This window comes from Cavia porcellus, unplaced genomic scaffold, assembly GCF_034190915.1.
Source record: "Cavia porcellus strain 051 isolate PalLab524CR breed Dunkin Hartley unplaced genomic scaffold, mCavPor4.1 scaffold_2, whole genome shotgun sequence".
In the NCBI taxonomy this organism is placed as follows: Eukaryota; Metazoa; Chordata; class Mammalia; order Rodentia; family Caviidae; genus Cavia; species Cavia porcellus.
This window is the reverse complement of record NW_026947485.1, coordinates 2,953,264-2,976,351: the sequence shown is the minus strand read 5'-3', so window position 1 is coordinate 2,976,351 and position 23,088 is coordinate 2,953,264. Positions and strand designations below refer to the sequence as shown.

General features: G+C 44.5%; 1 long non-coding RNA gene across 1 annotated transcript in view; it reads left to right on the top strand.

The window, feature by feature from the left end:
- The window catches only part of LOC134473313 (uncharacterized), a 38,655-nt gene extending 15,786 nt beyond the window's left edge, over positions 1–22,869 (top strand). Inside the window, exon 3 of the long non-coding RNA XR_010043524.1 lies at positions 20,863–22,869. This is a non-coding gene — a long non-coding RNA (uncharacterized LOC134473313). The remainder of the gene's footprint in view (positions 1–20,862) is intronic.
- Positions 22,870–23,088: the final 219 nt, after the last annotated feature.

Genomic DNA, 23,088 nt, shown 5'->3' with positions numbered 1-23,088 from the left:
TGGGGTCGCAGTATTGTCCTGTGCGGCACCCTGGGGTGGCTGCTGCCTAAGGTGTCTCCTGTACCCCTGATTTTTCCACCTCGTGCCTGCTGTGTTGATTCATGACACCCATTTTCTTCCTGTTTTGGTTCAAACCATTGAGTTTCTTTTAACTTGGTGAACTAATTCTCTCCTTCGAGGTATCTTGGGAGTCTCTGCACTCCTTTATCTTCATGAGGACTTTCCCATCAGGGCTCAGGGCGACCTCCAGTGCTTGGGAAGGCGCCATGTTTGATGCTCCAACTGGGTGGGGCTGCTGAGGTGACATCCAGGAGCTGCTCTGTCGCCTTTGGGAGGAGTCGATGACCTTGGATGGCAGCCTCCTCCACCTCAGACTGTGCAACCCCAAGTCAGGAGAGCAGGCGGGATGCTATCTCACCACCATACCCACAATGTCTCACCCATGCTAAATCTTCATTATATAATACTTACTAAATTAACAATTAAAAGAATGTACAAGCCATTCTAAATAGAAACGAAATGAAACGCCAAGCACTGCAGTCTGGGAGTTGCACAGGGAGGACTGTGTGTGGAGGCCGGCAGAGGTCACAGACTTGTCAAGAGGGGGACTGCAGGGGCACAGGGCAGACCCCGAAGCCTCCAGCACTGCATCAGTTGCTACTTTCTTTCTTCTTTGCAACTTGAATGTCTTCTTCTGATACTATCCACGGAAACTGTGCAGAAGGAAGGAACTAAAACAGTCACTTTCAATCTCCTCCCTCCTGGTTCGTTTGCACCCTGAAGCTCTTTCTTCCCTTTTGCCCACCTCTTCCTCTGAGCCCAGCTGGGTAAATGAAGTTAACTGGGCATAGTCTTGATTTACCTGTTTAATTGATAGCATTTCTTGTGAACTTATTCTAGGGGGAGCCAATTCCAGGTCATTTTATGTAAGTTACCATTCATTACCCATTTTAGATATAAGTGGATCGCATATGTGTTCCCACTAAAAAAGCAGTGAAAATAATTTAGCTCCCCTATTGCTAACATTTGAACATATTTTAGATCAATTGTAGAGGAGGCTTGCTACATAACCATACTTAATAATGCAGTATAATTACTACTTCACTAGAATTTTGAGCATGATAATGTATAAATGTATAGTTGTGCTTTCATATACTTTAAAAAATTAGATCTTTATTGAAATCAAATAGGGCAAATGTTTCATAACTCTAGGAATATTTTCACAGCCTGGGCTGCATAATTTTCCAGATAACCCAAGGAAGGTGTGGTGGGTTGAAAACAGAGCATCACCGTTAACACCAGCTGAATTTAGTCAGCGTGGTGCCGAGCGTGGATGGTTCACCTGGGGACTGTTGCCAGCATAAAAAGGAGGCCTGGCGAGCAAGAGGAGCGTTGTGGGTTCTCCTCAGTGGTGCTGTTTGGAGCTGTTGGTTCTCCTGGAGAAGCGGTCACACAGGCTTCCCTGATATGAACTCCACTGTGCTCATCATTGGAGGAGCTCAGGACCTTGCTGTTGCTGAGATGGCTATGGTCCTTTCTGGGGCAGTCCTGGTCCTTATTGTGAGTGTCGCTTCTTCACTGCAGTGCAGCGCCCTCCACTTGCTGGCGCAGATCCTTCATTCTGCTGGTGCAGCCTTTCTAGCTTTCACCTTAGACCTTTGGGCCTTCCCAGCATAGATCTGTGAAACAGACTTGCATGAGTCATTATCATGGGCTCTCGGCCTCCAGTTGGATTTGTGGGAAGCATTGTCGTGGGCTCTGGGTCTTCAGCTGGACTCAGGCAGGACATTGAGGTGGGGTTCAGGCCGTTGGCTGGATTCTCTAAGTCTTCAGTGTGTGAACAGATCTCCTGCACTTCTTGTAATTAATGCTTGGATGACTTACAAAACAATGCAAAAAATTATGTGTCCTGTATTGTTATGTAATTGTTCTCCTTGTAACCCCTGACCACAACAGAAATGAAAGGATTGCTTGCATTTTCTAATGTAAGTACAAGGTGAAAACCCTCTCAGCTACAGCGAAACTCACAGGCACCCTGCCTTGCATCACCAGGCTCCCTGCTTATGGAGCTGATGCGTCAGCCCCCGTCATTCACCAGGTTCTCACGCTGAACATAGCACTACTGAGCTTAGCCACCGCCCATGAAACAATTTTGGGTTTAACGGAAGAGTGGTGTGATAATTGTATTTTCACATATATTTATAAACTTCAGTAGTATCTCTTATTTTCTCATGGAGAATTGTCAAAATTAACTTTTTTTATTGTTGAGTAAACTAAAACAATTGGCCCGGTACCCTATTCTGCAGCCATGCGATGCTGCTTGATTTTGCAAATTGCGGTTACCCTGTCAAGATGCACAAGCCCCTTCAGACCACTTCATGTACCCAAGTGTGTTAGGACAGATGGATTCTGGAAAAATCCATGGAGTAGCTAATTGCATTCTATATTGAAGAATCACTCTTTGTATTGTCTGTCTGTCTCTCTGTGTGTATATGTCTTATTGTCTGGCAAGCCATTTGCATCTAGTCACTGCCTTTGGGGCTCTGTCCTTGCTTAGGTGTTTCCTAGATGACAGTGGTTTTTAAGCAGGGAACACATGCTAGTGTTTTCAGCCCTGTTCATGCAATGTTCTTCTTGACACAAGGTAGCTTCTCAATAAATATCTGTACTGAATTCGTCTTACAGATGTTGTGGGTTTGAGGTTGGGTTATTCCCAGATTCTTATTTCTCATACTGTGAGAGAAAAAGAGCAAGACCCCTGCACCAGTCCCTTTAATCAAAAGATGAAGCACCGCCTGCTGCTGGGCAGAACAACTGCTTGGCGGCTCAGTGATCTGAGCTAGCTTGAGCAGAAACAAATACTGTGTGGAATTTTATGCCGTATTTCACAGAAGCATTTGTGTAGACAGTTGTGACTTCTAAGTGCTGTGTCCAGCAAGGCACTATCCTCTGGGTGGTTTATATTTAAATATAATGCCATCCTTCAGTCTGAATTGACCAGTTATTTAGATTCATTTATTTTATATGGTGCTTTTATATTAGTAGAAAATAGTTGTGGTAGCCTTCATGTTTGTATGGGGAAGAGAACAAGATGTGACCAAGAAGCAAGTCCTCCTTGTGAATCAGCACACCCACAGGCCACAGTGAGGAGAGCCAGACCCCAGCCCCTTCCGGCTTGCCAACCTCTCCCTACCCCCATCGTAAGTGACGGGCTGACCTGGAGAAACACAAGCTGTGATGATGGCTACTGAGGTAAAGTACAATTTAATGCTGTAGTGTTTAGTGTTTTACTGACTTTGCAGGTCTAAAGCTGGTAGGTTGTCTGATCATCTGTTCAGAGGATAACTATATGCAGTGTAGCTTCTATGGGGGAGCTCCTTCTGGAGGTGGTGGCCATTGTTGATTCCCCATTATCTTGTTTTGAAGTCTTGTATCATTTTCATTGCTTTGTTGGGTTGGTTTTATTTCTTTTTTTATTTATTTTTTATATCTGATAGGATGGGCAGCTGTTTCAAAGATAACCAGATATATTATGGTAGCCATTTTGGATTTACTATCAGCTTGTCTTGAGGTCCTTTATCGAATTCATTATTTTGTTTTTATTTGTTCAGTTTCTGCTTTATTTGCTTTTTACTGTGTCTGAAGGTATCTGCAGCTATATTTGAAGTCAACAAGAAGCATTATGGTACCCATTGTTTATTTCATATTGTTTTTTAAGCATTTTTTATTTTAAAGAGAATAAAAGAAAAGAGAACAGAACAAAGCAAATCAGAACAGAACAATGCAAGCAGCACAGCACTTCACAACCAGACAACCTAACAATATAGTGTAAAACCATTCAAAAGAATGAAAGAAGTCCAGGACTTCAAAACCAAACAATAGGAAGCGAACAATGGCTACTATAAGATCTCATTTTCCTCAAAAAATTTGTCTATACCATCACATATAATAAAATCAAACAAACCACAACAGGATAGAACCAATCAAAACAGAAGAACAAAAGCATGGTAGGACTTTAAAGCAAGAAGATAGTAAATAGCACTGGCTACCATAATGTCTTTTTTTTTTAGTGCTGGGGATCGAACTCACAACCTCGCGTGTGCCAAGCAGGCACTTACACCGCTGAGCTAAGCCCCCAGCCCCTACCATAATGTCTTGTTTTCTTCAAAATAGCTATTCATACCATTAACACATAATAAAATCAAGCAAAACAGAATAAAACCAACCAAACAAATAAATGAAAGCATTATGAGACTTCAAAGAAATATAATAGGAAACCATGGTTACCATAAAATATCCCATTAGATTCAAAATAGTTGCCCCTACCATCTGACAGCATAAAAAACAAGACAGAACAAAGCCAAAGCTAACAAAATAGTGTAAACAATGCAAGAGTTCAAGATAAGACAATAAGAAATTGACAGTGGTTTCCAGCTTTCCCTCCCAGATATTCCCTCCCCTTTGCTCTTTATTAACTATTTGGCTTTTGGATCCAGTTAACTCCTTCTGTTTCTTATATTATGGTTCACATGTATGAGTTTGAATTTTTTCGGTCTTGAACATGATCCCCAGTTGTGTCCATTTACCTAAAGGATCCTTGAGATTAGTCTACTTTATATCTGGGTAGCTTTCCACTGCATCAAAATCCCATGTCTTTCTTACCCATTCTGTAGTTGATGGGCAAGTTACTCTTGCTTTCTTTTTTTTGGTCTCCTATCACATGGAACAGTTGTTTTCTCTCCTTTGATTTTCAGTCTATGAATTTCCTTAGATGTGTTTCTGGTATACAGTGTACCGGTGGATCTTGTTTCTTGATCCACCCTCCCTGTGTTTCTTTTTATTGCTGACCTGAAGCCATCTACATTAATCCTTACAACCAGCATACATTGGTTTGTCTCTGCCCTGCTGTCCTCCTGTTGTTGGTCCTCCACTTTTTCCTTTCGTTCAATTGCCTGTCTTGTTTGGTGATCCTCCTCTGCTGCTGTTCCTTGAATAGCTTTATTTTTCTCTAGAGTATCCTTCAGCACTCTCTGTAGGGTTGGTTTGGTAGTCATGAATTCCTTCAGTTCTTTATCATGGATGTATCTTATTTTTCTATCAATTTTGAAAGATAGTTTTCTTTTTTAATATTTTTTTATTTTTAATTTTAAAGATAGTAACATACAACAAAACAAGCCAGAACAAAGCCAATCAAGGCAATGCAGCAAAACTGGTACAGAACTTTAGAGCAGGATACTGGGATAACAATAATAGATACCATAGTATATTTTGTTATCTTCACAATAGTTGTCCGTTCAATCAGGTATAGCAAAATCAAACCCAAAACAGACACTATAAAACCAATCAAAACAGAATATGGAATAGAGCAAAAAACAATTAATCAGAACAAAGCAAAACAGTGAAAAAAATACTGACCTTCCAAGACAAGATAGAAAGAAATTCTCCATATTTGCTATATTGCATACTGTCATTCTCCCAAGAGTTTTCCTGGGTAGATAAATCTGGGTTGGAAGTTGTTTTCTTTCAGGGTTTGAAACACTTCACTCCAAACTCTTCTTGATTTGATGATTTATGTTGATAAGTCTGTTGTGATTCCGATTGGTTTTCCTTTGTAGGTGATCTGTCTCTTTTCTCTAACAGCTTTAAATACTCTGCTATTGTGCTGAATTTCTGGGATCTTGGTTAATATATGTCTGGGTGTGGATTTACTTTGGATATGGCTACTTGGAGTCTTATATACCTCACTCGTCTGCATTTCAGCCCATTTCCCATGTTTGGGAAGTGTTCTCCTGTTACTTCTGTGAAAGTCCTTTTAATTTCATTTGTGTTGACCCCTGCGTCTTCATCAACACCTATCATCTTTTAAGTTATGCTTCTTTGCATCATCTTGCAGCCATTGAATTGTTATTTCCTGATTCCTTGTTATTTTTAAGAGATCTTTCCTTTTATGATAACTAGCTATAATCTAGGTTTGAAAATCTATCTTTAGTCTCTTTCAAGCAGTTTTGCCAGCTTTCAATTGAATTTTTAATTTCCTGTATCTCTCTTTGGATCTATTTCATGCATTGTAATTCCTTTCTGCATCCGTTCAAAGTTTCCATCCTTTTCCTACAGTCCTCATTTTTGTCTGTCTTCTTTAGACCTGCTGCATAATTCCTTCATTATGTTTGTGATTTCTTCTTTTACCTGAGACATTATTTCTGATTTGACTGCTTTTACAATCTCACGAAGTTGTTTCCTTACTTCAGTTGCTGTCCTCTCAGAGATTTCAGGTGTGTGACTTCCGTTTTCTTCCATGACGTGTATCCCAGACTTACTCTGTGTGGGCTGGAGGTCTCATTTTGCCTTTTGCTCCTTCATCTTGACATACCCCTGGGTTCCTCCCAATAAGCTGGTTGTGGGGCCCCAGGCACTTCCTGTGTTAGCTGCCCCTGGGCAGTGTAGAGGGATGAGACAGGCACCTGGGTTCCTCTAATTCCAGATTTACAGGGAGGTATCAGGGTGTGGAGCAGGCTTCTCCAGAGCTATGCAGCTACACTGTGGCTTTGTTGATGATGAGGGGTGCACGGAGGTGGGGCTGCTTCTCTCAGCCTGTGTGTCTACACTGGGACTCCCAGGATGGTGGCAGCCACACAGGCATGTGTTTGTCTGATTCTGCTAGTGGGTGATGGCTGCCTGAGGGAACCAAGGACCTCCAATGGTGGCCTACGGATGCACAGGGCTTACCTGGCTGTGTGTCCTGCTCCTGCTGGCTGCCGACAGGAAGGAGCCTTCTGATGGCGGCTCCCTGAGGGTGAAGGCCAATCTCCTGGTTCTCTCAGCTTGTGCTTGATTTTGTATTGTTTTGAAGTCTTATGTCACACTGGTTTGTTTTGAATGACTTTATCCTGTTTTATTTTGCTTGGTTTTAATTTCTTTAAAAAATACATCATAAAATTAGATTTTTAAAAATTGGTATTGGGATGGAACTCACGACCATGCACTTGCAAGGCAGGTGCTTATGCCACTAGGCTAAGTCCCCTAAAATTAGATTTGTCCCTTAAAATTAGATTTTTAAAATCTTGAAGCTCACATTGTCATTTGGAAGAAATATATAGTCTTGATCATTAATATTTATTGTAGATTTCAAAGCTATAATTATTCTTACTATTCATTCTTAATTTTTAATTTTCAACAAATGCATTATATATATTCAAATATATATATTCAAATAAGGCAGTGAGCTAAAGCAAAATATGGATGAACAAAATTGAAAAATTTTGGAATACTAAATTAATCGCATAGTCATGACAACGTGATATATTATTGTTAGTCATAAAGAACGTCACGAAATCTTTCCTCAATGCGGTCAGAAGGATTCATGAATCTTACAAGAAAACACTTCTGAAAATAGAAATTTACTTCTGGGAAGACAGACAACAAAGAAACATGTAAGATCATGCTCTCCCATTCATTGCTTACTTTTTTCCTCCCTCTTTTCAAAAGCTTTAAAATAGTGAGTGATTTTAAGAGAACAGACTAATTTAAGAAGCCAAATATGGCCCTGAGGCGGAAACATTTTGAATCTCCCCCAAAAGCTCTCTTGTTTACATTTTTTTCCTTATATGGTGGCCCGGATTTAAAGGGGTGTGTGGTGGTGGAATGGGTTGGGCTGGGGGTGTCACCCTCTGCGTCCTCCTGGAAGCTGAGGCGCTGGCTGCAGCTTTGGGGCTCCCAGCTTCTCCCCTCAGCCTCTGCTCCTCCCTCCGCACACGGGGCGGTGGTGGGTTCCTGGAGCACCTTCCTGAGGCACCCCAGAGGCTAAGGGGGGCTGTGTCCTCACCTGTGGGGGTTGGCTCTGCCCCTCGAGTCTGCACCCACACTGACAGGTTTTCCTAGGTCGTCGTGGGTGAGAAGTCTCAGAATGCAAAGATTATTAGATCAGTAGAGATTCAGATGATAGGAACTCACAAAAGAGCATGAATTGAAAATGGTCGTCGGAGGTGTGGAGGTTGATGGAGTTTTTTCTCATGCAGCTCAAGATAGCCAGCCAGACAAACAGATAAAAAGGCAAACACATGGACAGAGTGTGTGGTCAAGGGAACAAGGAAAAAAGTTAATCTCCGGGGCAATACAATTGCTTTCTTTCTGTTTATCTTGCTAAATATTCTGACTTTTCATTATTTACTGAACTTTTGTGGAGAATGACTATATCTTCAGTGAATCTGGGGTATCTGTCTGTCTACAAGAAAACACTTATCAAACACTACACTTGTAATAAGCTTGTATAGATATGTGTATTTCTATGATCTGGTTCTTGTAAACACATGACTAACGAGCACTTGTTCATATATTACCTACCTACAAGTCCCTGGACCTGGAACTTAACTGAAAATTCTAATTATGAGCTCCATGCACTACATTTCCCGAACAGGTAAGTGAGACCATTTCCAGGCCTTATGTTTAATTATGGCCCTGAATTAACACATGCTAATGTATTCATAAATTCAATTTGGTCATTGTTATATGATGGCCATTCTGAAAATAAATAATGCATCACGTTAATGGTAGCAAACATTGCCTACGTTATCACAAATGTTATTTCTCCTTCCTTACTCACAAGCACACTGGGTTACAGAAGATCTTTTGTTCAGAAGAAACAGGTTCGGTAACATGTGTTTGGCGTGTGAGGATCGCACTGGGTGGAGATGAAGGAACTGAGGTTTGGAGGAACAGGGATGGAGCCTGCGTACTCCCTGTGGGGATGACCAGGGGACAGGCGGCTGCCGTGAGATAGGGCTTAGGACAGAGGGAAGGGACGGGATGACCTTTCCAGGAAAGATGCCCAAGAAGATTTGACGAGAGGTGCAGAGAGGATGCTTGCACATGAGGTTGCGTGTGTGTGTGTGTGTGTGTGTGTGTGTGTGTGTGTGTGTTGGGTGTGTGTGTATGTGTCCGTTCCCGTTTTGTGGCAAGCATCATACACTGCTAGTTGTGCTCCAACCCCTGTCCAAATGTTTTCCCTGTGTGCCCGGTCACTTTGCTCTCTGGTCGTCACCCAGAGTACACCTATGAGCTATGTAATTATTTCCACGTACCAATGAGGAAACAGGATGAAGCTTCCACTCCCCAGGGCTCTGCAGAGCCAGACAGCAGACCCAGGCCCCGGAGCTCAGGTGCCCGACCTCCCTGCTGGCCAGCTTTCTCTTGGGCAAAGGAAGCTGTTACATCCTGCCGGGAGGTTGGCACACGGTGATCTCCATGAGGGGATTCCCTCAGGGCAGCGTGTGTGGGGGTGAGTGAGAAACAATTCAAAGGGAAGGTTGACAGGGGGCTCTTTGGTTTTACTTATTTAAGACGTTTAATTCCGTCCCAAACTGTGCTGTGAACTCAGTGATAGTTGGAGCATTGTCTCCTGCAACAGCTCTTTACTTGCTTTTGGTTTTGTGGCGCTGTTTTTGAAAGGCTCACAGAGTATCCTCAGAACGCCTGCCTCTGAGCACATGCAGCTTTCAGGGCTAGCTGATCACACAGAGCTGGGAACTGGCCTGTATCATGTTCCTAATTATTAAATTAACTTATATCCAATCATGAATCTATAGGGAGCTAAGTGTTTTTAATATAGATTAATGGCGACAGCAGTTTATAATGTCTTGCTTGATTAATTTTAATTCTTCTGATACGTGGAAAACAGATTAAATTTGTTCTTTTCCTGAGCGTTTGCCATATTTCACTGAGGTTAGTCCACAAAAGTGTTTGCTGATGTGTTCCTGTTACTTTCCCGGGAGGTAATAAAGAAAGTAATCAGTCAATTCCCCACAGTTGCCTCCTTCAGAAATAAACATCAGAATTTTATGGCTAGACTCAGAAAAAAGCAAGAGTGTACTATAGGATGTTACAATTTCTAAAGTTAAAAGATTCTTATAGTTATTTTGTAGGCATTTTTGCTTTTATACTTTGTCTTTACCTCTTCCTGTTTCTGCTAGCTACCTAGCTAACCTTGATGACTCAGAGGCGCTCCTTTACTCTGTGGGAGATAAACTCTTTCAGTGCCAACCTGAAGGGCAGCTTCCACTAGCCCTAACCCTCCCCCCATAAAAGAAGTGCAGAGGGAACAGGGTCCCCTCAGAGCTGGCTGCTGAGTGGAACCTGTGTGACCGCATGGCAGCGGGAGGGTAAATCATGGGCATGTCCACCACGGCCACCTGTGTCCTCTCAGCTCCCACTGGAGAGCTGTAAATTAGGAGGGGTGCTGAAAACTCTGTTGACAGAGTGGCATGCCTGGAGTGACCCGCTTTCATCTTCCCTTAGACAAACAAAGTAAAGATCAAGCTTAACATGAACAGCAGCTTAAAGGGACTCCTTCATTCCAGAACTTCGAAAATAAATGATGTCTGCCTTTATTATAATTTTATAACTGAAAGATTCTTTGTCCCATAAAAATTGGCTCAATATCAATCTCATTCAAGCTAGTAGTTAAACATGTAAATAACTAGGATATATGAAATATGTCTTAAAATCAGATTAGTCATCAGATTAAATTGTGATAGAGAAGACAAAATATATTGACAAAATTTAAACTCCTAAATATAAGCTCTACCTGTCAATTAAAATGGGACAGTCCAGTGTGTGGACGTTCTTACCTAATTCTTGACACCCTAAGGGGTTCCCAGACATCACACAACACAAAGAAATGGCACTGGTCCACCTCTTTACTATTAGGAGTTTGTTTCCTATCTTTATAGCTCGAGATACACCTGTGCTGCTTCTCACTTAAGTAAGTTTAATGTGCTACAGCCTTGAGGTAGTGCTGATGCTTGGAATTTGACTCCCGAGGGAAGATCTAAACAGTAAGCTTTAGAATTCGGTCAGCAGGAGCTGCCGCTGCCTCTGGGCCCCCACTCAGCCTCTAGACCTGTTATGGTGGGATAATCCTCCAGGGCCCAATAACCACCTCAAATTATACACTAAGAACAGAAAACTGCTTCAACCATTGACTTTGCTGAAGCTGGACTCTGCTTCAGTGTAGTGTTACACTGCTCCTGCAGGCTGCCCACCGTTCAGCAGCTCCCCCGAGCCAGAAAGAAATGCCTGTCCTTAGGTTAACAAAATCCTTCCACTATTGCTTTGTAGCAGGGTTCCTGCGTTGTGACTGGCTTGGCATTGGCCTTTCAGCTCCTCACCGCACTCGCCTTGCTTTGCCTCTGTGCTCTTACTTATTTTCCTGAATCATTAAGTGTAGAGATCCCAGAGGGAAAAGAACGCATTTCAGTCCCCTCTCTATCTTTTTGTATACCCGTCCTAGAGCACAGATCCAATGCTTGCTTTTGTTTAATGCTTGCTTTGTTAAGTGAGTGTCATTTTGAGAATTTCATTGCTTTTCGATGATGCTCTAACTGGATAATTTCTCCCTGCCCCTGGCAATATGAACATTATCCCCTATTTTGGAGCCTAATATTTGTAAAAATAGCCCGGTCTAAATCCACCCACAGTTCATATCCTGTCTGCGATATTTTGGTCCTAGATGTGGAAATGAGTTTTAGCATTCCATTCCTGTTTCAGGTGTTCTAATGTTTTTTTGCAACAGTTTTGCAACAACTATGGCTGTGCATCATAAAACAAAGCCAATCACATAGCAGAGGCTCACCAGAGCAGCAGAGACCTGTTATTGCACCAGAGAGCAGGGAAGAGAAGCTCCTTGTTTAGCAAAGAAGGGAACGGGTGCAGATTAGCTCTTGAGAGAGGCTCATAGTTTTGCAGAATGTCAAGAGGGCCCTGGTTTACCTGAGCTTCCATTTACTAAGAGAAGTGTAGGGAGGTTAAATATACTCTCTTTCTCATCTAAAAATTTCTAGAGTAATGTATACCTCTAAGAATTGCTGTGAGGATTAAGTCAGATGACACAGCCCATTTCCTGAGCCTCTAGCTGGACTCTTCTGTGGCCAGTTATGGATCCAATCTATCAGAAGCCAGAGAAAGCAGAGGAGAAGGAAAACCCGAACAGAGGAAACTTGAAAGAGAAGTGAAAATGTTCATCTTATTCAAGTAATTTGGTTGAAGTGAACGTGAAGGCTGACATTCAGTGATTTTCCATCCTGGAAACTAGCTTAGCAAACCTCTCCTTGGTCAATGTGTGTTAACTCTGAGAAAGGCCTCCATAATAATGGGTGCTCTCCAAGCTAGTGCTGCACCCATAGGACTGGATGCCTACCTATTTTTGATATTTCAAACCTAGAATGTTGGGAAATGAGTCCACATATATCATCAAAGGAAGAATCCCTATGAGTACAGATGCATACATTTGCTCCTAGGGGCTTTCCAGTGCCAACAACCAGCCCTCTAGCTCTGCACACCCAGCTGGGTGTCCAACAGTACAGTTCTGTGTTCACACTCACTACCCTGAGTCATCACAGAGCTCACAGGCTGGGGACTCTAGGCTGTTGTCATGTTAGATCCCAGCTACAAGTGCCTGGCCTCCAGTATTTTTCATGACTGGCTCTAAAGCAGGGTTTCTTGTGGCTTGATCCTTGGGTTCCATAATTTGCCAGTTTCATAGAACTCAAGAAGATGCTATTTATTATTACGTGCTCATTAAAAGGATGCCATGGGACTGGGGATTTAGCTCAGCGGCATAAGCGCCTGCTTTGTAAGTGCATGGTTGTGAGTTCCATCCCCAGTACCGATTTAAAAAAAAAAGATGCCATTCAGGAACAACCAAATACAAAAGATCCACAAGGCAAAGTCTACTGGGGGCAGGGATGGGTTGTGGGACTTCCGAGGGCTCTTTGGCTATGATGCCCCCCCAACCTCATCTTCCCTAATCCAGAAGTTCCAAAACCTCATTGCTGAGGAATTTTTATGGGAGGCTCATTACACAGGAATGATAAAGGATCAGCTCACTCTCCAACCCCTCCTGCGTGGGGGCAGTGGGGCTTGAAGCTGAAAGTCATGAGCTTCTAATACAGATGGCTTTTCAGGAAATCAGCCCCATTCTTCAGCTATCTAGATGCTTTCCAAGCTCATCTCATTAGAACAAAAACTCACCTATGATCCCAGAAACTCCTAGGGACTGAGGAGCTCCATGTCAGGAATCGGGTACCAAGACCAAGAGCCCAGTTCCTATTGTGCCACAGCTACGAACACACACGTGCTGCTCTTGTTGTTAGAACAGAGCTGATGTGACAAGTGTGCCAGAGGCTCACCTTGCATCAAGAAGCATGAGGATGTCTAGTGAATCCATCAATAGGTAGGTGGAGAACAAGGGCATTTCTCACCGTGGCTACACAGTGGGTGTGGATGGCTGAGTCTCCCTAAATGGCTGCACTATCTGTCATCCCCGCTCTTACAACTCAACCTTGGCAATCCTTCCACTGGGTGTGGGTCTCCGCGCCTCCTGGAGAAATGGGGAGAGGGACGGGCACTATAGTTCCTGCTCCTGCAGCAGAGTTAGGGGAAGTGACGGTGTGTGACTTTGCAGTCAGCTCAGGAAAGGCTCAGCTCCCGCCAGGCCTGCTCATTCCACGAAGCCAGCGCCATGCTGTGAGGAAACACAAAGAGACCAGGTGGAAAATCACAGAGGCGCCCGCAGAGGGAGAGACACAACCCAGCAGACAGCTGGCATCGATGGACTTACAGGTATTCTGGGGACTTGCATTTGAGGTCTCAAACTTGGAAGAGGGCAACCCAACCATCCTCCCTGCCTGAATTCCTGGGCTGTGGGCAGTGGGAGTAAAGGATGGGTGGGTGTAAGGGGATGTTATCCAGTAAGGTCCCGGAACAATTATGTAAATTCAGAAATGCTTTATATGAAAACAACGTGTGATGAGTCTGAAGAATGACTAGCTAATCGCTGTTAAGATACCCAGAAGGAGGACAAGGTCAGCAGTCATACAGTCGGAGGAGGACGGTTGGGTTCAGTGCCAGAGAAGTCGTTTGACAGAAGCAGTTTTGGGAGACTGAGGTGGTTATCAAGTGAAGGGTGTGGATTAGAGAGAAGTGAAGGGTGTGGATTAGAGAGAAGAGAAGACATATAAGAGTGAATCTGTATATTTTCTGAAAGGAAGACACAAAAGGAGAATGTGGCCGCTGGCTTTCCGTGACGAGGTACAGAACCATCTTACAGTGAGGCTCCGGCAGAGTCAGTCTAAGGGGAGTTAAGGGCAGCTGCTGGGGGGAGAATTCTAGCACTCTGACTTTGTGAGCAGAAGGGTGAAGGCCCATCACAGAAAGAAAAGGGGTGCAGACTGCTCCCGTGGGCAGCAGTGGAGCGTCTTTGCATGCCTGTTGTTTGTTCTCTTTTAGAATGAAAAATATTAACGTGTGAGTTATTTTTTCTAAACCAAAACATCAGTATTCAGGCTGGCATTCTGAGGTAAATAAGAGGATTTGGGGTGCACCTTGGACCCTCATCTCTCCAAGGTTCGCCGCACTGCTCTGGAACAGTGGGAGGCAGGCAGATCACAGGGAGGTGGCGAGCAGGGAAGCAAGCCGTGCTGTGAGCCTGGACTCTCTTGGATGGCCTGAGCCAGGCAAGGCCAGCTTATGGGACTGCAGGGAGCGGGCAGCACAACAGCGCGTAACTTCCGCAGATTATTTAATGATTTAGAACTTAAAAAACCCTGTAGCAGAACCAGCAGGCAGGAACAGCATCCTCTTCTGGCTGGTGGTGCCGGTGTAGAGGGGGGACTCCCCGCGGAGTGTGCCCTCTGCAGCCAGGCTCAGCTGTGTTTGTGGACCACTGAGAATACCAGACTGAAGTAACCAGACCTGTGGTTTTTGTCAAATAAACATGGTAGAACCCAAGAGAGTGCATCAGGGGTTTAAGTAAGGGAAGGAATGTAACAATTGTTGTGGGGTACAACATGGATTAAGGAGCTAGAGGCCAGGCTTGGCAGTGCACACCTGTAATCCCAGCACTAAGGAGGCTGAAGCAGGAGGACTGTCACAAGTTTGAGGGAAGCCTGAACCAGGTAGTAAGATCCTGTGTCAAAAAACCAAAACAAACAACAGAGAAACTAAAGAAGTGCCATGGCAGGGGTTACAAGAGGGAAGGTAAAATGAAGTAGCCCAGAGCTGGTAACACTAGTGTTTTTGCAGACAGATATTAGCGGTGATCAGATGTGGGAGACAACTCCAGTGACTCTCTTTGAATGCAACACAATCACTGTGACTTTGCTTATTTGGAGACTCACTTCCTTATACTGATAAGTAAAATGCTGGCTAAGGTATTTCCTTCTCTCCTCAATTGCCTCTAAGCCTTGCAAATAAGGCAGCGGTGCTAATACGTAATCTCTAAAGCCAACAGACAGTCCTGTTTCCTTGCAGTGTTCTCATACAGGATATGTGCAGGGTATGAGGATATGAGGACTGAGATGTAAGAGCTCCTGGAATGTCAGATGGGTATGAGCCTCAAGATAAAGAGGCTATGACTGCCCAGGGCACAAGAGTTTGCATATCAGAAACCTAAGCAACAGCCTCCCAACACAATTCCCTTGCTACCTTAATTGGATTATGTAAATTGATCCTTCTGCATATCTTTATCTCTGCAATTTACAGAGATGCCATTCTTGCACCTGGCCAGCCAGCTCAAGTTACTCACATAATTCCTGCCATCCTCACTGTCACTCATCCCTGAGTCACCCCCCTTCTTCACAAGATGATAAATTCTGGGAGAGGCCTAGGATCTGGGCCTCTGTCTGCATGTCCTCACAGGGATGGGACTTAGGACCCACCCCTTGGCTGCCTTTAACTTGGAACGTGTCTTGGTGGCTTTACTCTCGTGGTGAGTTGCATTGGTGGTGGTGGATTAGAATTAACTTGCTGGGATTCCAATAACATCTCAGTGGGATTACAAATAAAACTTTTTGGGTTGTGAGGAAAACTGAAAGAGAGTTACAATACTTGGATGACTGAACTTGATATTTGTGATTACAATAGTCAGAGGCTGAGATGATCACAATCAAAAGCATTGAAGGGTCAGAGCTGCTGGTGGTCACTAGGTCTGGACTGGAAATAAGCAGCAGAGATGGGCTGGTGGAAGAGACTCTTGGCTGGGAAGAATTCAGGGTCGTGCAGGTAACAGCATAACTGACAGTGATATTAAAATGACTCAGAAATGTAGCACGTCACTGACTGTAGGAACTGTCACCATGAGTGAAAATCTCCCGAGTGACGTCAGCCAGGAAGTCATTTGCAAGAAGTTTCCAGAAAAGAGTTCCTAGTGCTTCTGTGTGAAAGGAATTCTGTGTGTGACTGAGAATGTGTGTGTGTGTGTGTGTGTGTGTGTGTGTGTGTGTGTGTGTGAGCTGAGTACCCCCTATCAAAGGAGAGGGCAGCGAAGGTCCCAAGCTGAGGGCTGCATGGTGGGAGGCAGGGCAAGCCTGCAGTGCGGGCCCACAGGAGTCTGGAAGAGCTCATATGTTCTGGTCCTGCTGTCCTGTCGCTGCTGTCCCCGGCACTGTGTGACCCCGCCTACCAGACTTGGAGTAAAACCTGCCAGATTCACAGGTGCACACGTGAGGATGTGGCTGTTATGTATGGGAGTAACATCTTGGGAAATGACTCTTCCACATTTGGGGTACCGCAGAGGTGAACAAAGACTCACAGAAGAGAGGAAGCATTCAAGCAGCACAGGAACCAAGAGACTGTGAGCTGCATAAATTCCAGAAACACTTAGAAAGAGCTTGGGAGAGTCCAGGATGGAACTGATGGCCTGCGTGTGTTGGAGTTGTAGGGAAATTTGCTTATGCACCAAGGGGCCAAGAGCACCAAGAGCAGGTAGAGCTCGTGTCTTTCAGACTAAATGTCTGTATACCCCACGCTATAGTTCAACTGTGGCAATGCATCTCAACATTTCATTTACTTGTCAGCCTTTATACGCAGCAGGGCATGGTAGTGATGACTGTAATTTCAGCTACTCAGGAGGCTGAGTCAGGAAGATTGCAAGTTCTAGGCTGTCCTGGGCAATCTGGAGAGACTCTGTCTCAAAATTAAGCAAGCAAATAAAATAACTGTGTAAAAAAGGTCTGAGCATGTGGCTCAATGGCAGAGCACCTCGTACCACAAAAGAGCAACAGCAGCGGGATCTTAGACACATGTCCCTTCACTGCCCCCACCCTGTGGAATTTACCTGCGCGCGTGCTGAGTGTCTGTTCATGTCCTGGGGGCCTCAAGAAGGCCACACATCCTTGCAGTAGCTAAGGCTTTTAGATCCAGCCAATAACCAATGTTTGAGAGTGACATTGGTCTCTCTGAGCATGCACAATCTGGAGAAATCAAGTTCCATGTGCTAAAGTTTTCCTGTCTGCTGTGCCTTTTTAAAAACCTTGTTCAGGATAAACTCACTACTTTTTAAGAATTACTTCTCTATGGAGAACAAACTGCCAGGCGTCCTGGTCGCAAATCCTGTCCCTCAGTGTGAGTTTTTTCTTCTGATTCCGAGCAGTGAGGACTTCCCAGTAGGTTTTCCAGAGCATTGTGATTCCTTATTAGTGCTGCTGACTCCCGCACACTTGAGCAGGCTCCCACTTTCCTCGGGGGTCCAGGGCCATGTTAAATGGTTTTGCATCACCCCAGTCTAATCCACAGTAATAAAACACGATCCAGGAGCAGCTGCTTCCATGGCTTGACCTCTTGGTACATGCTTCCATTTTTCTAGGGCCATCAATCTACAATCATTTGTAGCAGATATTCTCTGTCCTCACAGCAGATGTGGGAGGAGAACAGGACAGAGGCTAAGAAAAAGCAATGCTGCATGGCTGGCCTCTTTACAGCCCCATTTCAGATACTTTTGTGTCCTTAGGTGAAGTAGGGACTTCTACCTCAGATCACCATGTAACCTTCATTCTGCTAAGTAAAGTGATGTAGTGTTATGTACAACTCGTGGGTGAGAGTTAGAATCTAGAGTGTTTATCAAACACAGAGCAACATAGCAAGTGCAAATAGGTAGACACATGTAGTACAAACATTACCATTATTCACTAGTAAATATACGATACACGTACACACAGGTGTGTGCCTGCTGCCTGTGTGACTGTGTGCCTGTGTGTGTGTGATAATCGTCCACTGAGGCTGCTGTAACAAATCACCACAGACTGGGTGGCTCCAGCAGCAGAACTGTGTTCCTGTGTTCAGTAGGCCGAGGTCCAGGACAGAGGTGCTTCCTGTGTTGGCAGGCTGAGGTCCAGGACGAAGGTGCGTGGGCTGGTTTCTCTCTCCACTTCACTCCATTGCGAGGTCTTCTCGCCTGCCTCTGTGTATGTGTACCCCAGTCGCCGTTCTCATCAGGCCACAAGGACACTGTGCTGGGAGCCACACTCCTTACCTGGTTGACTTAGCACCTCGGTAACAGCTCTTCCTCTCAACACAGGCACGCTGGTGTGTGTCCTTCAACACCATTTGGAAGACGGTGCAATACAACCCGGAACATTTTATTTAGGTTTTTGTTTGGTTTGTTTTTTGAGGCAGGGCCTCGTTTTGTAGTTCAGGATGACCCTAAATTCATTACATAGACCAGGATGGCCTCAAACTTGGGGCGATCTCCTGCCTCAGGCTCCCTAATGCTGGGGTCACAGGTGTGCACCAGCATGTCTGACATATTTACTTCCTTAGTTATAGCCACAGAGCCTACGGCTCCTCTGAGTTTGGTTATCAGTGTATCTTACTTAGTGATCCTGAAAGTGACAAAATCACAACTTCCTGTGTCAGAACCATGAAGTTGGTTTCCGTCTGGAATATGCACCTAATGACAAGCCTTGTGTGAACACTGTCCTTGGGAAGGTGCGACGGTTACATAGCAATTACGAATTGTCCTGTGTGATTGGAATTCTCCTGATGCCAGGAAGATTTTCCTAAGGTAGGCAGAGACCTCAGCAGTCAGGGGACAGCAGGAAGTGGGGTGCGGCTGACCCATGCCTTCCTTACACCCCGCTCAGCTCCTGGTCAGAACTTAGTGGGGAGCAGGAAACGCTTTTCCTGAAGGGAGCAGTGTCGCTGAATTTCGGGAAGGACTCGTAATCGCTGTTACTATTTTAGCACTTGAGTTTATTTCCCCCTTTAAAAACCAGCATACTCACAGGGAATAACTTACTCCTGTCTTTCTCTTCTCTAAAACAAATACTTAACAGACTGTCAGCACAGCAGCAATATAAAGTGTTAAACCATTCCAGATGTCTGGGTCTTTCTATACTCAACTTCACTTAAACTAAACCCTAAGCCTCAGTCTGGACTTCCCTGTAGACTGTAGACTATACACTGGGTGTGTGCCATCCCCAGGCTTGACTGTATGAAACAGAGTAATCAGCTGTGTCTCACCGACTCCCTGCCTGGTAATTACCTGCTTTGCAGGTTGGTTTCACGGCTCCGGTTCACTTATTAGCAGGAGAGCTGGTAACGTGGGCATCACATAACTTATGCAGCATCTCCAATAAGCATCACTGCTATTTCTAATATTTGTTACTCAAAATAATGTGATAAATACTATTGCAATCTGATCTTATTTGCCTTTATTTCTAGGGCAAAGGATGTGACCTCCCTCTTTGTCCTCCTATATTTAGGAAACTGTGTATTTTGTAGTTTATTAGAATCAACAAGTATCTTTCCAAAGTATTTCTGCAAACTTTCCGCACGTGCAGGGCAGCTCTTTTGCAGATGGTGACTCTCTCCACCACACCAAGCGGTGGCATTGGCAACTCTTCACAGACTGCTTCCTCTGGTGAGGGTTTGGGCCAGGTTGGCACTTTCTCCTCTCCGGGGTGGATATTGCTTCATAGGTTTATGGTGTGTCAGTAGCTTCACTGAAATGATTTAATGTAAAACCAGTTTTCTTACTACAGTATTTGTTACACAGTGAATACACAAACACATGCATACTCAGAATGGTTTGTGCACTCTGCTCCACCCCACTGACTTATTTATGGAGTTATGGATACATACGTGTATGTGTCCATTGGATGCTGTTTTAATTATAGCACACCTGTAGCGTGTTTTAAATATCGGTGTTTACAGCCTGCAATAAATAGCCTTACACTGCCAAAACGGAGTAGCAAAATGCAGTTATCTTATCTGGAGGCAAAATCTGTTCACCTCGTGGCCTCAGTTCTCAAGATAATTATCTCCATGCACTCTGTTGAGGGCGTGGTGATTTTCTCAGGATAAACCCGGGCTGCTTTTCCTCCACTATTTACCACAATGATGATGTATAAACTACTACGATTTGTCTTACGTGTATAGTATTACAATGCAATGCAAAGAGGCTCACTTATACTATCAAACTCCATGACACAAAAAAAGTTTCTGCCCCCAAATTGAACTAGATTTGTTTAAAATAAATATGTGCAAGATGAAATGAACTTTGAAAACCAAAAATCCCTCTGGGCTCGCTGGAAGCAGGTGTGTTCCTCCTTTCCCAGGGAGAGCAGCTGCCGCGTTACAGGCACCTTGCTCTGGCGGGGAACCTGATGACAGCTTTCCAAACCTTGAAGCTTCCGAAGCTATTTAAATGTGATCTTTAATGACTGTGGAGTGGATTAGCCCTTGACCTTTCTGTTCCCATGGTGTTTCCCTCATCGAGCTTTGACATATGTAACAGGAAAGTGTGCTCTTCCAATCACTTTGAAACTTCCAATTATGTCAAGGGGCTTAGCTTGATTTTTGATTGACTGATAATGGCAGGAGCTCATGGGGGGGCAGATGCAAATCTGCTTCTTTAGAACTCTATGTTGTGAGCTGTAATGGTGCTAATGCTAAAGGGAGACATGCAAAAACGATACATTTATCACATGACTAATATATGTACGTTTAGAAAAATACAATTGATTTTTATAGAAATGAATATCAGATTATTTTATATGCCCATCGCTTCCATGTTGCTTCTCTTCCTTGCAGAGTCAATTTAGAAAGTTCATGCAGGAGGCCTAGAAGATGTATGCAGCACACTGCGTCCTAAAACTTGAGATAATAAAATTACACGAAAAGAAAATCACCCACATTCCAAGATGAGTAACGGGAAGACTGCACTGAACCTGGGCAGCTGGTGAGATGGAGCTCTTACAGCGCACAGGTTCGGCCACAGGAAGAGAAGGTGGCAGCTGGCCCAGAGCAGGAGCAAGAAGCTGGGGAGGGGCAGCACGTCTTAGGAGGACGAAGGGAGCCAGAAAAACGGCCACGAACGCGGGCCGTGGGGAGGGCTCGGGTTGGAACAGTGTCAGTCTAGATGATATCCCTGAGGGGAGGGAAGCATTTTGTAACATATGCAAGGTGTGGCGTGTTATGATTTATTCAGATTTATATGGGGAGGGAGGGTAGATGAGCAAAAATGGCTCCTTCAAGTTATGAGTGTGGAGTTTTGAAGGCACTGTGTAGGCATGCGACATTGCTGTTCGAGCTCAGGACTCCTGAGTGTGGTTCTCACCAAAGCACTCTAGATGCAGTTCAGGGCAGAAGGGAGGTCTGGCATCATTCCTGTTAGGGAGGAAATCGGAGGAAATCCAATTTTAATAAATTGGAAAAAACAGCTTTTTTCTTTAAGGAAATCATTTTAGCCATGTAAAATCCCACTAGACCATGATGGGGATTTGGTTTTACTTCCTGTTTCCTAGCAATACAAATCTGTTCTTATTTACAGGATTCACAAAGAAGAACGACAAAGGATGTAGGGGGCAATTTTTAAGCTAAATTTACACATTCATTTAATTTCCCTGTAGAGTTTTGTACTCAAATATTACTGTAACCTTTGCTCATTTCTTTATCGGTAGCTTGAGCTCTGTTTTGTGAGTTCGTTACACCAGTTGCCCATTATGGGATGAATTCTGTTTTGCCAAAATTTATACAGCGAAGCCATAACTTCCAGCACCTCTGACTGCGACCTCCTTGGGAGAGGGGTCAGTGCAGAGGGTGTTAGGTCGGGAGGCGGCCTCTGATGCGGCCTGACCGGTGTCCTAATGCACGGACACGTGTGATGAGGGGCATGTGGAGAGGAAGCCAGAGACGCCAGACCGCCAGCAGACCGCAGAGCTGGGAGAGAGGCCCGGTATACAGCGGAGCCTTGTGTTTATACTTAGAAAGAAAACCATCGCAGTAAAACACAGATTGCAGTTAAAACTCCCTCAAAATCCTGCCTCGCTTCCGGCACCCTGTGCCACTGCTGTTGCCCCTTCTGAAGCAAAGCTGGAGGTCCCCCCTCTCTTTTGTACTGGGGATCAAACTTATGGCCTGCTGCTTGCCAGGCAGGCTCTTCTGCCACTGAGCTAAACCCCCAGCCGCAGGAGGGCCTGCTTTGAGGGAGATTCACGGTGACGGACCTTTTATTGCGATGTTATTTTGTGCTTTTCCCCTTCACCGCCCTCACTGGTCACATCTCTGCGAGGGAACCAGGCCTGTGACACCTTCGGCCGGGCTTCCAGCGTCCAGTGCAGTGAGACGGTGCTTTCTGTTGTTTAAGCAACTCGCTGTGTGTGCCATCGGTCTTCTGCAGCACCTTCATTCTTAGTCACTTAGTAGCTGAGAATGGTAATTCACAATGAACAGCAGGTTATTGGACTTGCAGTTCCACAGCCGAGAAGGCCAAGCGCGCAGGCTTGTGTCTAGTTAGGGCTTGCTAGCTGGGTCCTCGCTGTCACACAGAGGGGAAGAGGCAGAGTGTGTGGAGAGAGCCCGAGTTATTTCTGTAATCAGTGCTGCAAGATGGCGTTCTTTTACCAGACAGGAAAGAAAGGAAAACAGGAGAGAAAGGAAGGGAGGGAGAAGAGGAGGGAGGAAGGAGAAAAAGAAGGAAGAGACGGAAGGAAGCAAGGTACTTGAGGTCCTTTGAAAAGTAACCAGATAATTTGATTGAGATCTTTTGACAAATCAGATTTAACAATTGTACCCCCAGATATCTGGAAGTATTTTTAAATAAAGCTGCCTCTTGAGGACCTTATTGGATTCACCTAGTTATGTTCAGATGTGCAGACTGGGATTTACACTTTTGCTTTCACTTTCCCAGTGTGGGAGGTAAAGAAAGGAACCTGCTAGTACAACGTTGGTGCAATTAAACAGAGTAGATGCTGTGTAAGGGCGCAACTGAACAGTTTGCATCATTAAAGACCCGGAACAGCTGGGCCTTCCTCCACT